The sequence below is a fragment of the Muntiacus reevesi genome, chromosome 18 (genome assembly GCF_963930625.1).
Source record: "Muntiacus reevesi chromosome 18, mMunRee1.1, whole genome shotgun sequence".
NCBI lineage: Eukaryota > Metazoa > Chordata > Mammalia > Artiodactyla > Cervidae > Muntiacus > Muntiacus reevesi.
In genome coordinates, this window is record NC_089266.1 from 21,432,785 (window position 1) to 21,449,070 (window position 16,286).

Below are 16,286 nucleotides of genomic sequence, written 5' to 3' on the forward strand. Positions count from 1 at the left end.
GTTGGAACCTGGAGAAAGCAAGGGAGTTCCAGAAAAATATCTACTTCTGCTTAATTGACTATGTTAAAGCCTTTGACTGTGTGGATCACAACAAACTGAAAAACTCTTTAAAAGATGGGAGTACCAGACCACCTTATCTGTTTCCTGAGAAACCTGTGTTCAGGTCAAGAAACAACAGTTAGAACACGACACAGAACATCTGACTGATTCAAACTGGGAAAGGAGTACAAGGTTGTATATTGTCACCCTGTTTATTTAATTTATATGCAAAGTACATGCGTGCTAAGTCGTTTCAATCATGTCTGACTCTTTGCAACCTTATGGATTATAGCCCGTCACGCCTCTCTGTCCAAGGGATACTCCAGGCAAGAATACTGGAGAGGGTTGCCATGCTCTCCTCAAGGGGGTCTTTCTGACCCAAGGATCGAACCAGTCTCTTAAGTCTTCTGCATTGGTAGGAGGGTTCTTTACCACCAACACTAACTGGGAAACACTATATGCAGAGTACATCATGCAAAATGCCAGGCTGGATGATTACAAGCTGAAATCAAGACTGCCAGAGGAGATATCAATAACCTCAGATATGCAGATGATACCACTCTAAAGGCAGAAAGTAAAGAGGAACTAAGTAGCCTCTTGATGAAGGTGAAAGAAGAGACTGAAAAAGCAGACTTGAAACTCAACATTAAACAAACAAAATCATGGCATCTGGTCCCATCACTTCATGGAAAATAGAAGGTGGAAAAATGGAAGCAGTGACAGGTTTTATTTTCTTGGGTTCCAAAATCACTACAGATGGTGACTGCAGCCACGAAATTAAAAGACGCTTGCTCCTTGAAAGGAAAGCAATGACAAACCTAGACAGCATATTGAAAAGCAGAGACACCACTTTGTCAACAAAGGTCCATCTGCATAGTCATGTATGGATGTGAGAACTGGACCATAAAGAAGGCTGAGCCCTGAAGAACTGATGCTTTTGAACTGTGGTGTTGCTAAAGACTCTGGAGAGTCCCTTGGACTGCAAGGAGATCAAATCAGTCAGTCCTAAAGGAAATCAGTCCTGAATATTCATTGGAAGGACTGATGCTGAAGCTGAAACTCCAATACTTTGGCCACTTGATTCAAAGAGCCAACTCACTGGAAAAGACCCTAAAGTTGGGAAAGAATGAAGGCAAAAGGAGAAGGGGGCAGCAGAGGATGAGATGGTTAGATAGTATCACCGACTCAATGGATGAGTTTGATCAAACTTTGGGTATTAGTGAAGGACAGAGGAGTCTGGAATGGAGTCCATGGAGCTACAAAGACTGGGACACATCTGAACAACTGAACAACAACTGATGATCTGTAAGGTCTCTTGCAAATTCTTTTCTGGTTGACACCCCCATGGCAGTGAATGCATTCACTGTCTAAATAATTTCATTCTGATAATTTCTGTCGATTTATCTAGTCTGTCGAAATATTCAGAGACTTTTGGTCAAAGAGCATATCTGCTTTCTCCATGACATCAAACTCAAAGGATTAACCATCCTTTCCATCCTTTCCTGATGAATTCTTTAATTCTGATGACCAGAATCCCTGACATCCCATCTAAACTAGAAAGGGCGGAGTTTTACCTCACATGGATCCAATCTAGGCTGCTGGTTGTGATTTTCTGGATTAATGTCATTATGAAGAGTTCTATGGTCAGTCTAGGTTCATGAGGAAAGAATGTCATTATCAATTAGTATGTTTGCACAAATACAGGACAGAAGAGTAGTAGCAAGAATGCTTTGTATTTCTCATCTCTAGTCTACATGTTTTCATTCAGTTCTTGAGTGAATACAAGCTCCATGTTCTTTACCAACTAACTGTTGAAAGTGATGACTACTGACAGTATTCCTAAAACTAGTGGCGGAGGATATGGAAATACACAAGGTAGACAGAAGGCTGTCCATGAGACTAATTATCAAGAAGGTTTTTAAATGATATAAATAAGAATGACTTTGAAAAACTTTCTACAGCCTAGAATCTGTTCTTCTCAGTCTTTCATGTCCAGAAACTTGACTTTACTAGTATACCCAAGGTGACCTGGCACTTGAAGACAGATTGACAATGACTACATTTATACAACACTAACGTACAGATTAGAATTCTAGTTTATTTTAACAATAAGGGACATTTCTTTCAGATGTTCATGGCATACTTTGTAGAATGAATCAGGAATCAAAAAGTTTCTGCACAAGCACAGATTCAAAGAGAGTTTTGAGGACCACTTCCTTCAGTTCCTACTCAGTCCAGGTGAAACATCTTTGCCCCACACTCAGCCATTCCTCTCTAGTGACTGGATGGTCCATGTGCCAAATTCAGCATCTCTCTGCCCAAGATGAAGCCAAAGGCACTTTCTCTGAATTCTCCTTTTGATATTCCCTAATGACCACACTCCTTACCCAGGTGTTGACTCTCAGAGATAGATTATATTTTGGTTTTAATAGTTCAGTTACGAAGGCAACTATATTTCCCTTTACTCCCAAGTACATGGGCATACTTCACTGTCACATCCATATTTAGAGCTGTAGCCACCTCTTTCAAGTATCAGAGGGCAGCCTCTAGGTTCATGGCATATAAGAATAAAGTCTGTTATTTTAAAAATACAAAGGAGAATACTATGCATCTTCCAGGTTCAATGCCCATTCACCACAATGATTCTTTTAAAATACAGAATTTTTTTCAGTCATTCTTTTAATGGTACCACACATCTTCTCTTTATGAAAAGTTTCCTGTGATGAAGTTTAAATTAACCATACAAAAGGTGGTTTCCTACATCACTGAGGCTTCACTTGCTCTTGGATCACTATTATTTGATTACTCTTTTTTTCCAGGTATCTTAAGAGTTATGTTACTTCTTGGCTCCCTCAGTGTTCTGCTTTTCTGGTTTGTTTGTTTTGTTTTATTTTGGTTGTTTTGTTTCCCAGAAGCTCAAGTAGCTCCAAAATTCTACTTGCTTCTGTTTTCAAGTGCATTCTACACCCAACAGTCTTGTCTTCACTCCACCCCGGTCCCCTCCTCACCATCCTTTGGTATTTTATGCCCACTCTTCATGCTATAGCAACACAAGACACAGGTGGCTTCATTCCATCACCATCCTTCCCTTGACTAGTGACAAGAGCTTTGGCTTCTGGGCCTGGACTCTCCCGAAAATTCTTGCTTTTAGATCTTCAAAGATCTTGTGGCCAATATAATGGACATTTTTCTAGACCTCATTCCCCTTGATTTCTCTGCAGAACTTCCAGGAGGCTCTGTAAACTCCACCAGGTGAATCACCCAAGCTTCAGTCCATGCTGTGATTCCCTAAGGCTTTTCCAACCTTTCAGATTGCTCTTATTCACTCCCTTTAACAGGTACTCACTTTTCCTCTGTACTAAGCCTAATTTTGAGGATTTCCTCAACTCCCAGTCTTAACCTTCTGCTCTTCTCTACCTTAAAAATGCAGTTGTTCTCAAGGCTTTGACTATCACCTCAGTATGGATGATCCCTTAAACTCTCTCCTAAATTTTTTTATCAATTTGCTTTTAAAGGAAATTAAAAGATTTCCTTTAGTCTGAGCAAATGGTCATGTAATATAATTCACAAACTATAAAGAATGAGCATCTATATGTATTTTAGTTAGCAGCCATATGAGAACTCACTCCCCAGTATTTATATGGTCTTTCCAGAACCCAAAGCAGCCATATTGAAAGTCCTTGTCTTACTTGAAAGCTCTGTACTGTCAAATTCTTTGACTATGTTGACCATCGCTTTTTCTTGAAATTCTCCTTTCCTCTTGAAACTTCTGTCTCTTGGTTTTCTCTTTTTCACTTTATCTTTCAACCTCTCTTGTTTTTCCTTAAATGTTAGTTCCTTGCGGTTCCTTTTATTCTGGGTCCTCCATCAAATTTCTTGCTCAAAGCTCCATCCCTAATCTTTGTTATCCTGGATTCATTATCTTTCCTACAAAATCTGCTTCTCCTTCACATTTCCATATTAGTTAATGGCACTCCCCAGAGCTTCCCTCGTAGCTCAGTCAGTAAAGAATCTGCCTGCAATGCAGGAGACCTGGGTTCGATTCCTGGGTTGAGAATACCCCCTTGAGAAATAAATGGCAATCCACTCCAGTATCCTTGCCTGGAAAATCCCATGGACAGAGGAGCCTGGTGGGCTACAGTCCACGGGGTCGCAAGAGCCAGACGCGACTTAGTGACTAAACCACCACCAAAGTCCAAAACTGAAAACCGCTTGTCATTTAAGACTCCCTCCCTCTCTTTCATCAACCTGAAACTAGTCAATAGTCAAATGCCACCATTTCTATCTTCTACCTTCCCCTTCCTACCTACCCACTGCAACTTTCCTGGAAGTTGTCGTTGTCTGTCACCCTCTTCCACAGACCCCTGCAAATTCTCCTTTCTCATTTCCTTGCCTCCAGCTTCAACTCCAGTTCATATAGTACATTGCCAACAATGCTATCTTTCTAAAACTTAAGATTATGTTCATCCCCTGCTTAGCAACCTTCAGTGATCCACCCCCTGACTATGGGACCAAGTCCAATTTCCTTAGAGTGATATTAAAGGTTCCTCCCCTTGCCCAAAAAAAAAGGTCCTTCCCCACCTGGCCCTGATCTATTTTTCCAGTCTTATATCTTGGCACTCATTCACACAAACTTCATGCCCCAGCCAAATCAAACTTTTCAGTTCTTCAAATATGTCGTGTAGGTTTACACCTTATGTATGCTGGTCTCTCTACCTAGAAAAAAATTTCCCCACTCATTTTTTAAAAATTTACTTATTTTTGGCTCCACTGGATCTTCATTGCTGCACATGAGAGCTTTTCTCTAGTTGTGGTCTGTGGGCTTCTCACTGCAGTGGCTTCTCTTGTGGAGCATGGACTCTAGGCATGCAAGTTTCAGTAGCTGTGGCTCATGTGCTTAGTTGCCCTGTGGCATGTGGGATCTTCCTGGATCAGGGATTACACTTGTGCCCTCTGCATTGGCTGGTGAATTCTTAACCACTGGACCACCAGGGAAGTCCCCCACTTACTTTTTTAATACTTATTTAATTTTTTTAATTTGCTTGGCTGTGCTGGGTCTTAGTTGCGGCACCCAGGTTTCTCTCTAGTTGCTTCTCTCTAGCCTGACTCTTTGCAACCCCATGAACCATAGCCCACCAGTCCACTCTGTCCATGGGGCTCTCCAGGCAAGAATACCGGAGTGGGTTGCCATTTCCTCCTCCAGTGGATCATCCTACCTAGAGATCAAACCTGCATTTCCTGCATCTCCTGCATTGCAGGCAGATTCTTTATGGCTGAGCCACCAGGATACATTTTTTTATGACTGTTGTTTTGGTGACTGTCTCTCCAACCATACCCACCTTTGTTGGTAAGTAACACCTTAGACTGAATTAAACTAACCAGATGGTTATCCTCTTAACACCTGTTCCCACACAGGCTGAAAAGCTTCAGGAAGAAGGAAAAGTAAGGGAAATGGATCCCATCAGAGGAGGACAAATTCAACTGGGCTGCAGCTCTAGGGTACTGGGGATCAACTGCACAGCAGAGGGTTACTGGAGGACGTGGGAGAGGAAGAAAGCAGCAAAACAAAGGTCCACATTCAATGATGGAAACTTGGGTAGGTTCTGCTGCTTCTACTCCTCCCTAAAGGTGGGGACACACCCTCTCTCACACTCAGCAAAAGTGGCCCCACCTCTGCACATACACTTAGCTCTTCAGGGGAAGAACTCATCTTCCATTGTTACTTAATTCTTGCTGACTGTCGTAACATAACTATTGTTCCCACCTATTGCCCCCATCACCCTGCCTTTTGGGTAGTGAGGCGGCCAGGGAGAGAGAAGTGAGCTGTTTTCTCTAGTTCTAAGACACAGGTTGCGACAGAGGATTAGATCTCAACCTATTTCTTTCTTCCTACCTTACCTGCAGCAGTGAGCAGGCCTTCTATAAGGAAGCTTGGAAGGAAGAAGCCCAGAAAGTTTCCACAGAGTGAATATAACATTTATCCCAAAATGCTTTCTTTCTTCTGAGACCTGTGTCAATCCACCTTAAAGAAATCAAAGCCAAGGGCTGTCCATGAGGATGCCCCACCTGTATTGAATATGTGACTTTTGTTGCGGTTTCAGCAAATTAGCCCTACAGAGCACCCAGTTCTTCCAAACCTGTTCTCCTGCCTTCCTTTGACTCTAGAAGCCATTGATATTCTTCTAGTAAATTCCTTTGTTTAATGCAACCAGTCTGTTCCTGACTGTGATGAGTAGCTACACTGGGACACCTACCTGGAGCCTCCTAGGACAGTTGCTCAACCCCATCCCCACTCTCCCACCCATTACACCTGCCTCCACCTCCACACTGGCAAGCACCTGCTTACACCTAGCACGATGCCAAGTGTCAAGAGAGAAACAGGCATAATATTTGGTTTCTACCTCAAAGAGTGTACACTTTGATAAGTATTTATTAACCATGGCATTGTAACTGTTCATTTTCCTATTAACCTCCTGTAGGACAAAAACTTTATACAAGTCCTACTATACAGCAGAGTCTGAGCAGAAACAACTTAGGCACTAGAATTAGGGGAAATCTAGAAGAGTTTAGTAAAAGGACTATCTGCCAAAGTGTGGCTTATGACCCCCACGTCCAAAGGATGAAGGCAAGTGAGTCAGAAAGTGAAAGTCATAAAGAGGGCCACCTGGAGAGGAGCTGTGCATTTCATGGACAGTCACAGTCAACACGGAGGAGATGCCAGGGGAATAAACACCCTAAATTGATTCTCTTACCTTCCTGCAATTTCCTGATTGGTCCCCACTGGGAAAACCTAACGAAGGCCAGAGGGCAGCTGATCTCCTAGAGGAGAGAGCAGGCTGGAGAAAGGAGGAAAGTGGATCTGGAAGGCAATAGATTACTATTACTACTTGTCTCCAGACACTGTCTAGTTTCTCTTTTCCCATTTTATTGGTTCTCAAACTGCTATATTAGTGTTTTCATTGACAGTTTTCTAACACATGTTCCTCCTCTCTGCTACAGAAATAGATATTATGCTTAAAGACAACTGTCCATAATCTAAATTCCCAATAATCAGTGTCTACTCTTGAAACCCTGGTGAAAGATGAGACTCTTCTGTCTTTCCATGCATTTTCACCCCCTCCATCCTGTACACCTAAATGTAACAAAATTATGAGCTCTCAGGGCCATGGGAAGCTGACATAGAAAAGGCTGAACAATCCCCATGCTGTGGCGATAGGATGCAGTGGACTGAAGTGGAGATCCTGGCACAAGGGAACAGGATAGCATTGAGCTTCCACATATGGGCATCTGGGAACCTTAGGTAGACTGGGAGATAAGAAAGGAAAAAGAAGTGTCAGAGAGAGACACAGAGAGAGAGTTTGAAGAAGAGGCAACTTCCTGAAATTCAGAGCAGGCTCCAGGGACAGAAGTCTGAGAAATGGGCATGAGAGCAAGAACAGATCTATTATGCACAGGATAAGGAATAAAATATTTTGTGCCTTCTTTTTCGTCTATATGCATTCTAAAAGAATGCTTACTCTTAACAATTGCCCTTTTAAGTGGTCAACTGTGATTTTTCAACAGACTTCTGCCCAAAATAATCTCTCTTCTTCTCACCAAGAACTGAAATTCCTATTACAAGGGGCAATCTCTTATTTTACAACTGAAGAAAAAGTTCAAAATGCTAAATGTTTAGAGCGCCTGGAACAACACATGGTGAATACAGCTATATTTCTATTATGGTAAATGAACAGCTTTGACAAACCTAGACAGCATATTAAAAAGCAGAGATATTACTTTGCCAACAAAGGTCCATCTAGTCAAAGTTATGGTTTTTCCAGTAGTCATGTATGGGTGTCACAGTAGGACCATAAAGAAAGTTGAATGCCAAAGAATTGATGCTTTTTGAACTGTGGTGCTGGAGAAGACTTTTGAGAATTCCTTGGACTGCAAGGAGATCAAACCAGTCAATCCTAAAGGAAATCAGTCCTGAATATTCATTGGAAGGACTGATGCTGAAGCTTTGGCCATCTGATGTGAAGAACTGGCTCACTGAAAAAGACCCTGATGCTGGGAAAGACTGAAGGCAAAAGGAGAAGGAAGTGACAGAGGATGAGATGGTTAGACGGCATTACCGACTCAATGGACATGAGTTTGAGCAAGCTCTGGGAGTTGGTGATGGACAGGGAAGCCTGGCATGCTGCAATCCATGGGGTTGCAAAGAGTCAGACATGACTGACTGACTGAACTGAAATGAACAGCATTGTATCTTTTCTTTAGACAGAAAAAAAAAAGTTGAAACACAAGATAGCCCATGGCTTCAGATAAAAGGCAGAGAGTCTGACCTCAAGAAGACGGAGCAAAGAAAGAAAAGAGTAGAAATGCCAACAACAAACTTGAACAACTCCACAATTTTGTCTAAAGGCAACTCCTCAAGGTTCAAGATGTGCATGAATATCTAGAATCAATGCATGCTCAGATGTTGAGCTTATAAGGAACTTTGATCAAGAAGCATGCGTGATAATTGCCAAAAATCAAGGGCCTGTAACTGTCTAAAAAGAGTCCCTGGCACACACTAAGCATGCAATAAATATTTCTTGAATGAAGATGTGGTATAATTAGGTAAAAGTGAGTGTTAGAGAACACTGTGAGCTAAAGTGGGGGAGTAAGAGGGAGAAGTGAGAGAATGAGGATTTACTGAGTGCCAACTAAGTGCCAAGCACTATTACTTTTCATTCATTTTCCTAACATCTTTTGAAAGTTTCACAAATAAAAAAACCAAGACTCAGAGAAGATAACTAACATTTACCCAAGCAGGAAAACAGTAAGCCAGGACTCAATCACTGCTCTGTTTAACTCCAGAGTGTATGCGCTAGTCCACATGTACCCCCTGGAAAGTGACTAGTAGTTGACTTGAAAAGCTACATGGAAGAAGAGAGAGAAACCTGAACTAGGCTAAAGAGCATGAGAATGATATGAATATAAGGTCGGAAGGAAACAAAGATTCTCTGTTAAAAGAGTGTCTGCAAGGCAGGGCTTCAAAAAAAAAAAAATGATCATTCATCATAGTCAAAAGGCAAAACCATGAAAGAATGGACTTCTCTGTTTTTCCCACTCACACAGTTTTCTGTCACATATACTCAACACCCTGAGGAGGCATTGCTTCAGTATATGTGGCTCATCAATTGCTAAACTAAGGGGAAGAAAAATTAAGTTGACTCAAAAAAAACACTATACTTAAAAACTTCTCATTAAAAATGTTGTGTTACAGTGGTACATACATGTAAAGCTCTACAATAGTCTCCATAGAGCACTGACTTTGAGGCTACACTTTGACCTTGACCTCAGCTATTCTTGCACTCAATGGCTTATTCCTCTGGGTTTTGGTAGCAGAGAAGTGCTAGATGTGGCTATGGGTCTATTAAGGCCTCAGGGGAAGCTGTGGCATTGTAGGGGGCTTGGAGAAGTAGGGGACCACGTGGAGGAGTTTATGGTTCTGGGACTGGGTTGGTCACTGGCACAGAGTGGAACAGCATAAGTGCTGGGACAAATGGGAGCATTGGAAATGATGATGGTGTCTTATTGCAAGTAATCAGAGGGAAAATATGCATAATTTAAATTGATAGTCTCCTACTTTGATAAGGTGCATCACCTAGAAAATACCAGTGCTGACACTGAATTCAAAAGAAAAAGATGGTATGAGAATTTTGGAAACTGAGGCATGAATGGTCAATCTCAACACTACAGCAAACATTACATCACTAATGGAGGACCTTAAAACTCAGGAAAGTTGTCTTACCTAGAAAACACTTTTTTCCCATTAATTTCCCAAACAAATTAATGCATTTAATACAAACAGAAAAATATCTAATGTGCATAAAAATTAACATGAAATGGCTTGACACTCATTTGAAAGAGGAATATTTGCCTTAGTTTTCTTTATTTCAGAAGTTATAAAAGAAAATACATTTAGCTGAAAAGTTCCATAACAGTCCCAGAAAGGTATGAATTTAAACTACACAGATGTTTATCTAGTTTATACAAATATACTTATGATTGGCATATAGTTATGATAACTGAAATCAGTGAAGTATATAATCTGGACCTAACAGCACCCAATGAATTCTGTTGAATGACATGGTTCCTTTTTCTCTCTCCAAAGTCAATACAAACATGACTTTGGAAAACGTCAACACTCTGCCTCAGATCAACAGTTCCAGGCTCACTGTGGACTTCCAGCTCAAGTTAAGTCAGAAAACATGTAAAGGATTGATTATCAAGAAAATATTTTCCCCATATTCACTCTAACTTAACAAGCAATTACGCCCAAATTTACAATATCATACTTTCATATTATTAAACATCCCAACATATAACAATCTGTTTTAAAACATTTAAATTACAATAAATAGCAACTGTAGGGTAGCTATCTGCAAAATTCCAGCTCTTTGAAATGTAACCTATGGCATACGACCCTCAAATCATAGATCAGAGACTTATTTTTACAAAGTTGCAGAATATCCCCAGGACTGTACTGGGTAATTAGAGAATCTAGTACCTTTCCTGGAGTCAGGAATTACATGAAATGTAACCAAAAGTCTCAGTACAGTAGCATACATGAAGATACAATGATAGCGTCACTGTGAGACACTCATTTCATAAAGCACAGGCAATATAACACAGACTACAAAGTTAACATGTCTACTAGGTTTTTCCCATCTCCCTCCCCCTGCCTAGCCCTCTGACCTCAGTAACGACCCACAGGCGCCTGGGTCATGAGAGGGTTATGGATAAATATGATGCTTTCTCAGAGCAGCGTGGTAATGGACCATACTGGAAAGGTCACTCAGTCAGACGTGAATGTGAAAAACCAGGGTCAGCAATGATGGGCGGTGGGAATGTGGGATTTCTTATTTATTAATATCTGTGTCCTTCTGAATCTTAATCCTTGGTGCTTTTTCATATTTTGCAAAAGTCTCAACATCTTAAAAACAGTGCTGGACTAAGAATCAGAAGACTTGGATTTAGGTTCATGCATGTTCATCCATGGCTTTGTTAAACTGTTACTCTCTGAGTCTCAACTGTATGCTAATTAAAGAACAATAACACCCCTTCTCACTCCTCCCAGCAAAACTTACCCCTCACAGTGACAGTAAAGATCAAATGAATCACACCAAAATCCTTTTAAAATATAAAAATATTATCTTTTATTACATTGATTCTCTCTCTCCCTCTCTCTCTCTCTCTCTCTCTATATATATATATATATGTACATATATATATATATATATATATATATATACTTTTTTTTTTTTGGCTGCACCACGTGGCTTGTGGGAATCTTAGTTCCCTGATAAGGGACTACAGCAGTGAAAGTGTCAAGTCTGAACCACTGGACTACCAGTGAATATTTCCTTGAATATTTTTGGAACAGAGTTGTCAGATAAAATACAGGGAACTCAGCTAAACTGGAATTTCAGATAAACAATGAATAAGTGTTTTAGTACAAACATTTCCAAATACTATATGGGGTGTATTCTAAAAAAAGGTATTCATTGTTTGTCTGAAATTCAAATTCAATTGAGCAGGCATCCTGTATTTTTATTTGCTAAATCTAGGAACACTATTTTATAATCTCCTAGAAATTTTTTAAAACCTTAAAAATGATTTCTAAAATCTACATTTCCATTTTCATCTTTTCAATCCTTTTAAATTACCATATTGCAGATGCAAAAAAAAAAAAAAAGTAACCTGTGGTGTATTGATTATTTTATTTTGGATCAGGAAATGAGGGTTGACAATGTTACCTCATGTTGAAGTCAATGTAGAAATCAAGATGGCCCAGGAGTGGACCTGACTGTCCTGCTGAACTACAGGAGGGGGCAATCTGAGGTCTCAGCAGAACAAATTGCAAAAAAACTGATGTCTGGCTTAGTGAAAAAGTAAACATATCATCACCCAAAAAAAGGACCCAACATTAAACAGAGCTCGCAAAAGCTGGTACAACATTTATATTTTTATTCTCCTCTAATATTTTAGGGTAAAGAACTGAATGAGCAAGTACCAACTTCTGCTAAAAAGACAAGTACCAACAGGAGCAAGGTGGTAAGCTGTGGCAAACCCTGCAGCCACTGGAATCAGAGCTTCAGGTCCAGTGATCTCTGGTAAGAAGGTTGTTGTTTCCAAAGTCCACTATTCACATGTGACAGTTACTGAGAGGTCAAAGATTTCTCAAACAATTTCATGTCTCCATAGAATCAGTTCTAATGAGATGGATGCAACTGGAGCCCATTATAGAGTGAAGTAAGCCAGAAAGATAAATACCAATACAGTATACTAACGCATATATATGGAATTTAAAATGATGATAACAATAACCCTATATGCAAAACAGAAAAAGAAACACAGATGTACAGAACAGACTTTTAGACTCTGTGGGAGAAGGTGAGGGTAGGATGTTCTGAGGAAACAGCATTGAAACAAGTATACTATCAAGGGTGAAACAGATCACCAGCCCAGGTTGGATGCATGAGACAAGTGCTCAGGGCTCGTGCAGTGGGGAGATCCAGAGGAATGGGATGGAGAGGGAGGTGGGAGGGGGGATCGGGATGGGGAACACATGTAAATCCATGGCTGATTCATGTCAATGTATGGCAAAAACCACTACAATATTGTAAAGTAATTAGCCTCCAACTAATAAAAACAAATGGATAAAAAAAAAGAACAATGTCTACACTATAAAAATTAAATGCAACTCTGTTTAGGGGCTAAATGAGAGAAGAACAGTAGATTAGAAGAAGAGAGAAAGACACAATTTAAAGAATAAATAAATTTAGAACAGATGATTTAAAATTACAATTTAAACTGTGTACTTTAAATTCATTCCTTTCTGGGACTGTTATGGAACTTTTCAGCTAAATGTATTTTCTTTTATAACTTCTGAAATACAGAGAAATAAGTTTTGTCTGGTAGTAGTTTAGATTATGTTCCAGTCTGTTTTTCTACTGTGGAATTTTTAATGAATCATCTTTTTACATTTACTTCGTTCCTTCAGAAGCAATCCTTGGATTCTAGTTTGACAGAAACCAAAAAACCAAAAGAAGTATCAATAACTACGTGGACGTTCACAAACAAGAAACAATCAGCAATAGGGGGCAGGGGGGCGGGGTCAAGCTCAACAAATCAGTATTCAAGCAGAGAGCTGGAATGTTGAACAGAACAACTCCTGTGTGAAGACCTGACTGGTAAATGAGATTGAAAAGTACATAAGCTAATGAATGGAAAATCTGGGTAAGTGATACAATAAATAATCCACTAAAACCCTAGCCCTTTAATGAAATACTCAGTTCTTAAATTATTGGGTAAACTTAATCAAACCTAGACTATCAGGCTAAATAGCATGTGGCATAAAATAATTTACCATTGTGACTGATCCACACCTAAATCAGTCAGATCCATACCCTCAAAACATATCCACATCATAGTGTTGGCAGAACATCTTTAAAAATAACATTTTAAAATCAACTAAACGAAAAGGAACATTCTTCAAATCTGCTCACCTTAAAAATTTCATTTAGTTCATTTGTAGGCTGGAGCAGGCTCCATTTTTACCACTGTAATTCACATTTCTGGGGCTGTCTTTGAAATCACAAAGCAAAGTTTAATTAGACATTTGGCAGTAAAAGGTCACGGTTAAGAGTATGGGATCTAGAGGAGGCAGACTCGGTTTCAACTCTGGTTCTGCTATGAATTTATTAGCTGTATTACCCCTGTGTACAATATATAACCATCTCAAACCTTCAGGTTCCTCCTCTGGGGGGAAAAAAAAGATCTAAAGTAGTATTTGCCTCATAGGGTTGTTAAGTGGGCTAGATGAGAAAATGTACATAAAGACCATAGAGTGTCTAGCAGTGAGTAAATGTTAAACAAATGTTAGTGTTGAAAGTGGTGACAGTTCTTGTTATTCTTAATATTCTTACACTTTTAGCAACTTATTGGATATCAGTGTGACAGATTGCTAATGATAATTATCCTGATAGGGGTTGTGGAGTCCTCATCCTTGGATAGTTGAAAAAAAAAAAGTAATCCTACTACATCCTATTTAAATGGTAGCAATTATATCCAAGATATCAAGGGGAAAAAAATGACATATAACACCTTACAGTTGAATAAATATCCAATCATTTCTATCTAAGCTTTAGGATTGAAAGTGAAAAGTGAAAGTCACTCGGTCGTGTCCGACTCTCTGTGACCCCATGGACTAAACAGTCCATGGAATTCTCCAGGCCAGAATACTGGAATGGGTAGCCATTCCCTTCTCCAGGGGATCTTCCCAAACCAGGAATCAAACTGGGGTCTCCTGCATTGCAGGTGGATTCTTTACCAGCTGAGCTACCAGAGAAGCCCCAAGTTTTAGAATTAGAAAATTCTAATCGAAACTCCACATTTTAACCAAAATGATCAATATGGAAAATATTTGTGAAAGACATCAAAGACAAAATATTTGTGAAAGAGTTAGAAAATTCTAATCGAAACTCCACATTTTAACCAAAATGATCAATATGGAAAATATTTGTGAAAGACATTTGTCTGATAGCTTTTGAAGCTGGAAAGTCCCAAAGCAACAAAACCCCTTTCTTTCACAGTTAACTATTAAAATTAGTTCAGATATGCACCTTGTGTTTACATGTAAAGAGTAAAAACCTGATTTTTAAAATGCAGTTAATCTCTGTAATGGGTGTTAGCTCTGAGTGGAAAAACCAGCATTTAAGAAGGGATTAACACTGTGATTAATCGTGGGGATTAATCATGGTGGCTAATTGCTCTGGTTTGTTATTTTAATGACTGGTCTGGAGCTTAGGACAATCCGGACAGAGTTAGGAACCCCTAGAAAACCAAGTAGGAGGCAACTTCAAAAAGTTAAGAGTGTACCCTGAGTAGATGAGACCTACAAGTCTGACCTCTTCAAAAGCAGAATTCTTGCTGTATTAAATCACTTTCTTTTCAAAAGCTTTCTTTTCAAATTAGTCCATTTTTTCATCACAAATGTAACAAAGATAAGAACAGCTTGTTTGGGCTTCTCTGGTAGCTCAGTGGTAAAGAATCTACCTGTCAATGCAGGAGATTCGGGTTTGATCCTTGGCCTGAGAAGATTCTACATGCCACAGAGAAACTAAGCCTATGTACCACAACTATCCAGCCTGTGCTCGAGAGCCCAGGAATCAAAACTATTGAGCCCATGTGCCACAGCTACTGGAGCCTGTGCACCCTAGAGCCTGTGTTCCACAAGAGAAGCCACCACAATGAGAAGCCAGCACACTGCAAGGAAGAGCACCCCCAGTTTGCTGCAACTAGAGAAAAGTCCGCACAGCAATGAAGACCCAGCACAGCCAAAAACACATAAATAAATTTTTTTAATTATTTTTTTTTAAAAAAAGAAGAGCTTGTCCAATCCGAAAAAGAAAGTAAAATCCCTTATGTTCTTGCTAATTTCTAAATTACAAGACTAAAAAATGCAATTCCACATTACTTGAGGAGAGCTGTAGGCATTGCTCATTGTATTAAAGCAAAGCTCTGAAGATAGGTCTGTGTTCAAATTCCTTTAATGAATAATTTTGGACAAGCTACTAATTTTTCAGTTAAAATAAAAGTTACTCCTTTCACTTGCTGTCAGGATTTATGACAGAAACATTCAGGTCAAGTGTTTAGCACAGGCCCTTGGAACATAGGAAAGTTTTAATAAGCTCTATAAGCTCTACCTGAGGATTGACTGCAAATGCTGTATATTTAATTAATGCATTTACTCCAAGACATTATTAACTCTTCAGTTGTTTTCAATCTTCAGCCTTGTGGAGGAAGTTCACTGAACAGTTATGGTAAATTTTCTCTACTGCTATTGTGTTACAGTTAAATAATTATTTAAATCTATTCCTTACCATTCCCACCGCACACACAAAAATGAGTTGATTCTGACAAGAGCTTTTCTTAATTTGTTATGAAACTGACAAGTTTCTTGACTTTTTTTCAGTTCAGTATTTTAAAAATCTAATCGGGTGGAGAGGGAGGTGGGAGGGGGGATAGGGATGGGGAATACATGTAACTCCATGGCTGATTCATGTCAATGTATGACAAAACCCACTGCAATGTTGTGAAGTAATTAGCCTCCAACTAATAAAAATAAATGAAAAAAAATAAAAAATAATAAAAATCTCTAAACAATAAAATTAAGAGATTAACTTCAGAAGATTTTTTTTCAATTTAGGCACATT

At 39.4% G+C, this 16,286-nt stretch overlaps 1 long non-coding RNA gene across 5 annotated transcripts in view; it reads right to left on the reverse strand.

Moving 5' to 3' along the window:
* The window catches only part of LOC136150231 (uncharacterized), a 37,632-nt gene that overhangs the window by 10,903 nt on the left and 10,443 nt on the right, over positions 1-16,286 (reverse strand). For all 5 annotated transcript variants that reach the window (XR_010659758.1, XR_010659757.1, XR_010659761.1 and 2 more), the window contains one exon: positions 13,578-13,656. This is a non-coding gene — a long non-coding RNA (uncharacterized lncRNA). The remainder of the gene's footprint in view (positions 1-13,577; positions 13,657-16,286) is intronic.